Source organism: Carassius carassius, chromosome 46 (assembly GCF_963082965.1).
Source record: "Carassius carassius chromosome 46, fCarCar2.1, whole genome shotgun sequence".
Lineage (NCBI taxonomy): Eukaryota > Metazoa > Chordata > Actinopteri > Cypriniformes > Cyprinidae > Carassius > Carassius carassius.
Genome location: NC_081800.1, coordinates 12,264,377 through 12,273,881, shown reverse-complemented (window position 1 = coordinate 12,273,881; position 9,505 = coordinate 12,264,377). Strand labels below are relative to the sequence as shown.

At 35.2% G+C, this 9,505-nt stretch overlaps 1 pseudogene; it reads right to left on the bottom strand.

Annotated features, from left to right (window-relative positions):
- Nucleotides 1-1,348: 1,348 nt before the first annotated feature.
- On the bottom strand, nt 1,349-5,328 carry LOC132129012 (isocitrate dehydrogenase [NAD] subunit gamma, mitochondrial-like; annotated as a pseudogene).
- Nucleotides 5,329-9,505: the final 4,177 nt, after the last annotated feature.

The window sequence follows — 9,505 nt, the reverse complement described above, 5'->3', positions numbered from 1 at the left end:
CTTTAGAGGTAATTCAGTACTCTGTTGTATATTACTAGCAAAGTGGTCGTAACAGCCCACCCATGCCCCTCTCTCCCTCCTGCTGTGAGCAAAATTATATTTTTGCCAATAATTCAATTCATGCAAGAGGATCCATGTGTGATCAACAAAAACTGTAATCAATATAACCCTGCTTAGGTCTTTGTTCTTTATTTCTGCATCATTTTCCCTTCCTATTCACAGTTTTTTGACATTCCACCACTTTCCTTTCCATCGCCCTCTCACTAGCAATGACAAATGATGACTTTTTTCCACTCAATTGCTCGCTCATCAAGAGAGCACGCTTACATTGATTTAATAACCACAGGGTGACATGAGTTCCCTTAAAGCCTTTTCGGGTATGATGAGTCTTTTTCTCATCCGACTTTTTTGTTTCTCCTCCTCACAATTGTTTGAACTCTTGCAGGTCAAAAACAAATGTTTCTGCTTGTCAAAGCTCACTAGTTCAGCCAAACTTTGAATGATTTCCCTTTCTGTGCATCCTTCTTAAAAAAAAAGAAAAAAAGAAAAGAAAGGTTGGATGAAAAAAAAATCTACCTCAAAAAATAGCTATTATTAATAATAATCGTAATGTGACAACGGTCAAAAATCTTTGCACAGAGCACATTCACAGGCATGTGTTTTGGGCAAGTACCTAAAACCTCTTACTTTCCTTTCCTGACAGATTTCCTTACGCTCAACATTCCTACAGGATTTATGATGCTTAAAATCTAACTGATGACCACCAAATTTGAAAACACTCAAATACCATGTCAACATTTTTAAATCAAATAAAAGCTTAATTTACATAAATTCATTTTTCTATGAAAATCACAAAGAAAACACTGTAGCTCACTGCACTGCACACAACCACTAGAACTGAAAGCAAACATTGCATGCCATGCTGTCAATTTTCATAACTTTTTATAATAAACAAATAAATGATTGCAAAAAAGCATCCAATTTTGATGAAGCTGAATTGCAGCGTTTTAGTGCCACCTATTGGGAAAAAAATTTGTCTCAGGAGGCATGAACATGAAGTTTGATGAGGTAATAGTTAGACATTCATTAATGAAAGTGCTTGGTGGTGCATCATCAGTTAATGAGTTAATGTCATGCACTGACTGATATAAATATAATAAATGAAAAAGATGGAAACGTCAATACAGAACCTGTTGAGTATGAAATAAAATATACACCAGTCCAGGTTAGGCTTTAACTCAACATGATCATAACAGATAAATAACATCTGTTACATTTATACAGTTAGACACATAGATTTATAGATTACAACAGAAAAATATAAATTTCAACACTCTAACCTACATCTTTACAGTCTCAGCATCTTTTCATTGAAGAATTCACCATGCTTCACAAGTTTCTGTGACTTCCATGAGCTAGAGGTGTGTGAGCAGCTAGAACCTGCTGAAATGAAGTTCAGATCTGTTCCCTCCTCGCTGGATCTCAAGCATAATGGAGTGACCACTTCAGATGTCGTACCCTGACCTCTCAAGTCAACAGTCTGCAACTGCAGGGATAGCAGATATAGAGACATGGGGAAAAATTTGTACGAGTATAGAAGAAATGTGGATATGTAAAACTGCAAACGTATTCAAGTGTATAAGGGGGTATGAATTATTAGTATTTGATTTGGTTTGTCTTATGGCTTGCATTCTTATAGCTGCTCGACATAATGAGCATCTATTGTATGATACCAGAGTTACAGACAGTTTTCAGATCTGCCTTTCGAATCATCCTGGTATATGCATGAAGTCTAGAAAAGTGGAAAGACAGACAAGACATGAATGTAATACACAATTCCAGTCCTACTCTAATTATAATTATGTTTCATGTATAATGCATGAAGGAAATGAGGATTCAAAACACTGAATATAGTTAAACCTTCAATGAAAATGATCAAATTAATAGTAACACACACGCACTTTAATTGATCCAGCATCAGGCAGCTGGCCAGCAGTGTGGTCATGCACGGTTTGCAATTTTCTTGTTAGCAATGCTTTTCCCAGTGTTCCTAGTGGCCTGTGTAAAAACAAAGAATATCTCATGTGTTCTCTAGTCCTCTAATGTCTGACATAACTCCTGTCAACTGACATGACTCTATTCTTTCTTACGGTCTCAAAAACAGCGTGGTCCTTGCCATAGTTGACTCCTGGTACCAGACCTGGACCCCCAACAAGTTCAGCACACACACATTACTCGCCACATTTCCATAGAGATTAGGCATCACCATCACATCTAATGGCGCTTAGCTATACCAACAAAAACGTATATTAAAATATTGGTAACATTTCAAGGCCTTTTCATAATGCATTGTAAAGGTATAACATACAATGCAATGCATTATATATTTTCATTAATAATATTAACCAAAATGCATTATAATATTTGCAGATTCCTTGTTACATCTAAAATTTGTCATGTGTTTTAATGAATTATACTTTCTAAAGGTGTAACAAAGATAGATCATTATTATAATGAATTATAAGTGTGGTTGCAGTTCTTCATCATGTAATACATTGAAATTTACAATTTAATGTAATGCATTACAAACACTTTAATAATACATTATTTAAAGTAAGATTTCAAGTGAAGTGTAAAATATTATCATATTCTTGTCTAATAGCGTAATTATGTGTAGCTTTTTATATTTCTGATTTTTAAAGCCTTTTCTATGGACATACAGTAAGATGAAAATTACACTATTATCTCAGTGTTAATAATGTCCCAATACAAATACAACCAAAACAAATAGATATTATAACATTTAATACATTGAAACAAAATACACTTCAGGTTAAATCTTTTAGGTCAGTGAAATTTTCAAACATTTTTACATACGTTTTCTAGAATAATTAATTTTTTATTTCATTTGTCAATTCAATCAATTTCTTGTGATGCAAAGCTGAATTACTCATTTCAGCATTAGCCGTCATTATTCCAGTCCTCAGTGTCACATGATCCTTCAGAAATCATTCTCATATGCTGCTTTGGAGCTGAAGAAACATCTATTAGTATTATCACTGTTAAAACAGTTGTGCTGCGTAATTTTTTTATGGAAACAAATACATTTGTTTCAGGATTCTTTGATGAGTAGACATTTTGAGAGAACAGCATTTTCTTTTATAATATTATACTTTTATTAACTGTCACTTTTGATCACTTTAATGCATCTTTGCTGAATACAAGTATTAGCTTGTAAAATAAATCTTAATGAGCCCACATTTAGGACTGTAGTCTATCATCCACTTGTGTAGTTCACCATTTCTATACCTGCATGGTGTTGTTGTCCACGATCATGTTATCAAATGTGATTTCAGGACATCCAGCTGCCATCTCTTTACAGCACTGCAGGAAAAGGCCATCGCCAAGCTTCTTATGAAGCACACAATCCTTGTACCATAGGATAACAAATTTCAGCAACATATGCAGACATGCTTGTATAAGGCCAAGTTAAAGGCATACTCATCGATCTGCAGTGATTTCACACGTGTTATGATCTTCAGACTCTCAACCACCCCGGTAACATTCCCGGAAGAGATGAGATTTAAACTTGAGCAATGAGTGTAACTGTTGTACACGCTGTACTCTGCTTCTGTATTCTCCCTAATGATGATAATATCAATATCTTTGTGGCGGGTTGGGACTCCAGGAAGAGCATGATGCATGCATCAGTGCATGATGTTAGCATATTAAAGGTCTAAAGGTGTAATGTATGAGAGTTAAATGCATTCATATAAATCAACCCTCTGGATTTACAACAGATAATCAAGTAAAGAAAAAAAAGAACATCGAAGATATCTTACTGAAGCAAATTGTTTCTGGATTTTCGAGATGGAGGAAGGTTGTGTTTAGTCTCTATGTTACCTGTGAAAGAATCTTGATTTATACTTTATACAATAGGAATGAACTGCAATTTAAAGGAATATTTCATCTAAAAATGAAAATTTGCTAAAACTTCACTCACCCTCAGGCCATTCAAAATGTAGATGATATAAGAAACAAATCCATCATCAAGGCATTTTAACTTTAAACCGTCACTTCTGGCCAAAATACAAGTCCATAATCCAGAATAATGCTTCCTCTAGTGAAAAGTCCACGCCTGTGGTTCTCTCACATCAAAATATACTGACATATTTGTTTAGTAACCATCCTAGATTGTTTTTGCTTGTAAACGGTGCTTGATCTGTGCATATTTCTCTCCTGTTTCAGATGAGATTACATTTTGGCCAGAAGTAACGGTTGATTAAAATGCCTTGATGATGGATTTGTTTATTACAGACACACAGCTTTTCAGTATAAGACGTTAAATGATGGACTGGAGTCGTGTGGATTACTTGTGGACTATTGTGACAGTTTTATCAGTTGTTTGGACTCTCAATCTGACGGCACCCATTCACACTGTTCAGTCATATACATTTTTAGGTGTCCATTTGGATGAAAAATTAAATTAGAAAGAAACACTAATGTTTTAACAAAGAAGGCTCAGTCAAGACTTTTCTTTTTGAGAAAACTCAGAGGTCTTTTAACATCAGTACAAAAACTTTTAGATGTTTTCTATCAGGGGATCTTGGCTAGTGTTCTTTTTTATGCTATTCTTTGTATATACCTTCTTTTGTATATACTTGTATATACCAGCTTATCTGTAGATGATAAAAATAGGATAAATAAGCTGATCAAGAGAGCTGGTTCAGTTATTGGTATAATATAATACAGTAAATTTTGGGATATTATACGTGTTTTACATTAATATTGATTTTGAGATTTGCCAAAGATGTAAGTGTTATTCAATGATTAGTGTTTTTAAAGGTTAACTTTAAGTGGCTTTGTTAAATGATGACAAAGGTAATGTAAATGTAGAATTAGAGGAAATTAATGATGAAATATCCAATGTCAACTGATAACTGATATGGTATATATTTATATAACTAAAATGCAGCAAATTTCTGTGGTTGATGAACCATTTGTTCATGCTCAGCCTTAAGTGCTACCCCATTACGTTTGATTGCCTTAACAGTATTACTGATGTCATCCTCAGAGGAAGCAGATGAATCCACCCTGACAACCTCAAAATCCACTGGCACACAGCAGAATCTGTGAATATTGTGGAATGACAAAAACATAAGAGTGCTACTTTATTGTTTTCTGGTGAAGTCTGTTTTAGAAAGCTTCATCTTCAAACCTGAAAAGCTCTCTGACGTAGTTCAGCAGTTCTGGTCCAATACCATCACCAGCGTTCAAAGTCACCGTGGGTCTGCCTCCATATTATGCTGGAAGCAGCTGTTGAGTAAAGATGCAAAACAGATCATTGACAAAAAAAAAAAGTCAAATCTCAGGTACAAGAAATATTTAAAATCTACTGGTCATAGTTTCAGTATTTCACAATGTTATACTTGCCTTTATTTATTCATCCAGATGTCACTGCCATTAAATTGCCATATTGAGATTAACACATCAGAATACAACATTAGTGTTTTATATTCTAGCAAAGCTGATCCAAATACCTGTAAGTGACCTTGTTAATATGTTTACTGTTGCTTTCTTCATTGTCTATTGATGTATCGAAATATCAAGCCCAGAGACACTACATATCTACACACATAGTTTGCAAAACCAGTACTCACAATAGTCTGGTCTAGACATGTGCTGGTATTCGGTACTGCAATATATCACGGTAATTAATATGCACGATATTGTTATCGTGGGCACTTCTAAATACCATGAATAATTATAAATTACAATTTATTAAGAATTTGGAATGCATTTTAAGAATATTTTTCCCATCAACTGTTCACAGATGGCAATGAAAGCACATTCACTCTCTGACAGCAGATGGCGCTAAACTCCAGAAAATGCTGCCCTTACCCTGGAAACCCCATAACTAAAGCAGCTGCTACTTTCTAAAACATATTTAAATAACCATTAAGATTTGTGGATTTGCTGTGTTGTTCATCACAGTGCCAAATACTTAAATATTTAGACTTAATATGTTATTTATTTATTTATTTATTTATTAATTATTTATTAAAATTATCATTTTAATCTGGACTACGACAAACCCTAGATATTGTTTGAAAGTGTTTTGATTCTTTATTGTTGGTTCACACTTTACATTAGGGATTCTTTAGTTAACATTAGATAATTTATTAGTTAACATAAACTGCTAATGAAATATTCTTCTGAAAATTCATTAATCTTAGGTATTCCAATATTTAATAACACGTTGTTAAAATCGAAAGTTGCAACTGTGTTATTTAATGAGCTAACCGACTAAGTGTTTTTTTTTATTTTACAAAGATTCATAACTTCGGTAGCAAATGTAACTATTGCTCATTGTGAATGTTAATACATTAACTAAGGTTAACTAATGTGGTCTTATTGTAAAATGATACCTATTTGTCTTTATAGTTCTTTTGCACTTTAATCTGTGTAAAACTTTTAACTTTATATATATTTCTGCATTGCTTTATAGTTATTTTTGTTAAAAAGCTATTAAACCTGTTATACTGTATTATGACTATTCAAAATAAATTGCAATACTGTGATAATATTGTATACCGTGATAAAAGCATTAGCAATTAATTGCAAAATGAAAATTTGATACCAGCATATCTCTAGTCTGGTAGTGGTGGGTTGATGGATCAGAGGACGTAAACAGTTGTTGTTAGTCAGAAGAAAGAGTCAAATTAAATCTGCTTTGGTTATGCTGCTTATATAAATTATTACAAGCACAAGAGAGAAGCAGAACATTGGAGGAACAGTGGAGATGCATTTAAGTGCTTTATTTAATTAAGATTTCATATTAACTAAAGTGAAGATGTTGACTAAACTATATTACAGGCCCTAAATTAAAGTCATTTCAGATGAGTGGGACAGGGAGTGAGGTGCCAGTAAAGGGCTGCAGGAAAAGATAAGTCATGCTGTAATTAGTTTTCATTAAATAAATCATCTAATGTAGGGCAACAGGGTCAACATTATCATAAACCGTCCAAGACTTAAGCCCAAACTGTATTTGAAGACTTCTTCTGGCAACACACTTAAGGGGCTTTTCAGCTGTCATTATGAGAGAAGAGAAAATAAAAATTGCATTAGAAGTGTTCATTTTAACTGGTCCTTCAAAAAAAGAGAGAAGCATTAAACTATAGGAATATCGGTTTCTATATTCTTCACAAGGCAAACTAAATGCGCTTGACACTTGTTGATTGATATTTTAAGCGGATGCTTGCGTTGTTTGGGGTGATCTAGCTGCCATTGACATTTTGCATGTAGTTTTAAGCTTGCCGCTCCAGACAAACCGAAAATAACAACAAACCGAAATAATCACCGCCGTGCGCTCCGTCTGAACCATAGACAGTGAAAGAACCCGCGGCGCTTTTCCACAATCAGCTGACACAAGACTCAAGAGGACAGGAATTAACTTTCATAACCATACACTTTTACTTTGGCGCGCTCTAGTGTCGTTTGTGCGTATCTTTATTTGTTGCGCAGTCATGACGTCAATTCGTATGCTACTAACCACACACACACACACACACACACACACACACACACACACACACACACACACAAATAAATAGAAAAATAAATAAATAAAAAACACAGAATGGCCCTTTCTTTGTTTTTTTACACAGAAAAGAAATATATGCATATTTGAACATCTAAATCAAGGATTTCAAAAAAGTTTTGATGGCAAAATCTCCCAAATAAAATGCAATTTGGCTACATATAACATTAGTGAATAAAAAGAGCCATTTGTACCACACTCTAAAAATGGCTGGGTTAAAAATAACTCAATTGGCAACCCAACACTGGGTAAATATTAGCAACCCAGCATGCTGGTTTACAAATTTTAACCCAGCTGAATGGGTTGTTGAGAAAACCCAAGATATAGTAATTTTTTTCCATTTATGTGTTTGTATTTTTGTGTTTCTGGGTTATTCTCGCTGGGTTATTCTCATAATTTCGCCTATGCTTAACAATACAATCATGGATTAATAAATAATGAAGAATACAGGTTATTTAGACTGTAAAAAAACTATATTTTTAATGCCATCTGACATTCACAAATGTGTTAAAATTTGTACCAATGAAAAACATCATGCAATTTTCTTTTTTTTTCCTCCAACAAATACAAACATCAAATAAATTCAATTGTTTAGTTTAAATGTCTTCATCCAGCTCAGTTCAGTTTAAATAGTATTTGTGCAATCAAGTCAATGATATTGCTGTAAATGAAGTGTCCCCAACTAGATGTGACAGCGGCAAGGAACCGAAACTCTCGGTGACAGAATGGAGAAAAACCTTGGGAGAAAAACCAGGCTCAGTAGGGGGGTCAGTTCTCCTCTGATCAGACGCAACCAGCAGTTCAATTCCAGGCTGCAGCAAAGTCAGATTGTGCAGAAGAATCATCTGTTTCCCGTGGTCATGTCCCGGTGGTCGTCTGAGACAAGGTCTTTACAGGGGATCTGTATCTGGGGCTCTAGTTGTCCTGGTCTCCGCTGTCTTTCAGGGCTGTAGAGGTCCTTTCTAGGTGCTGATCCACCATCTGGTCTGGATTTGGTGGCTACCATGACCTCAGAATAAGAATGAAACAGACTAATGTTAGCATAGATGCATCATAAAAACAAGTACATGGGGTGTTATTAATAACCACGTCTGCTTTTCACTGTGTCGCAGATGTAACCTGCCAAAAGTCAAATGGAATCGCAATTACTCAAATGGAAACCTGTCAATCTGTGTCAGGGGGGAAGACAGGTCTTATCTAAAAGCCAAGAGGAGACTGGTTTTCCTTTGCTAAAGAAAGGAAACTTTGTTTCCATGGTTCCTACATTTCCCAGAGGCACGAGCGTGACGCATACAGTCTTCCATCTTCCGCGTCCCACTGTCAACAGATGTTAGAAAAAAAGTGTTTCTTATGTTTGAAATCTGGATATTTATGTATCTTACAAAAAGGCATGTATTCGCTACAGGAGGGCTTTATTCATCCCAACCGAGCTGTGTGAGGGACGTTTTATTACAGATGTGCCCACTTTATTTCACGTCTTTTGAACTGTTGACAACAAACACACGCTAAACCCCATTGAAAGAGCAAGGACAATTTTTTATATAACTACGATTGGATTATTCTAAAAGAAGAAAGTCAATTACACCTAGGATGCTTTGAAGGTGAGTAGAAGATGGACGAGTTTTCATTCTCGGGTGAACTAACCCTTTAAACTAGCTTTTTTCCAACTCAGTCAATTTTCCCTATCAACTTTTGAATGAAACGTTCCTTTAGGATATGGCACGCCACGGGTCTCTCCCTTTGCAGTACTGGTAGTTGTAGTCTTTTACATATAATCCACATACCTTTTCAGACGCAAAGAACTACATGCCCCAGGCACCAGGCTCATCGCTCCTCCCACTTTCCTCAGCTCGCCTGCCCTCCCACTTTCTGTTGGTCCGCGGGGAAGTCGCAAGATGGCCGACG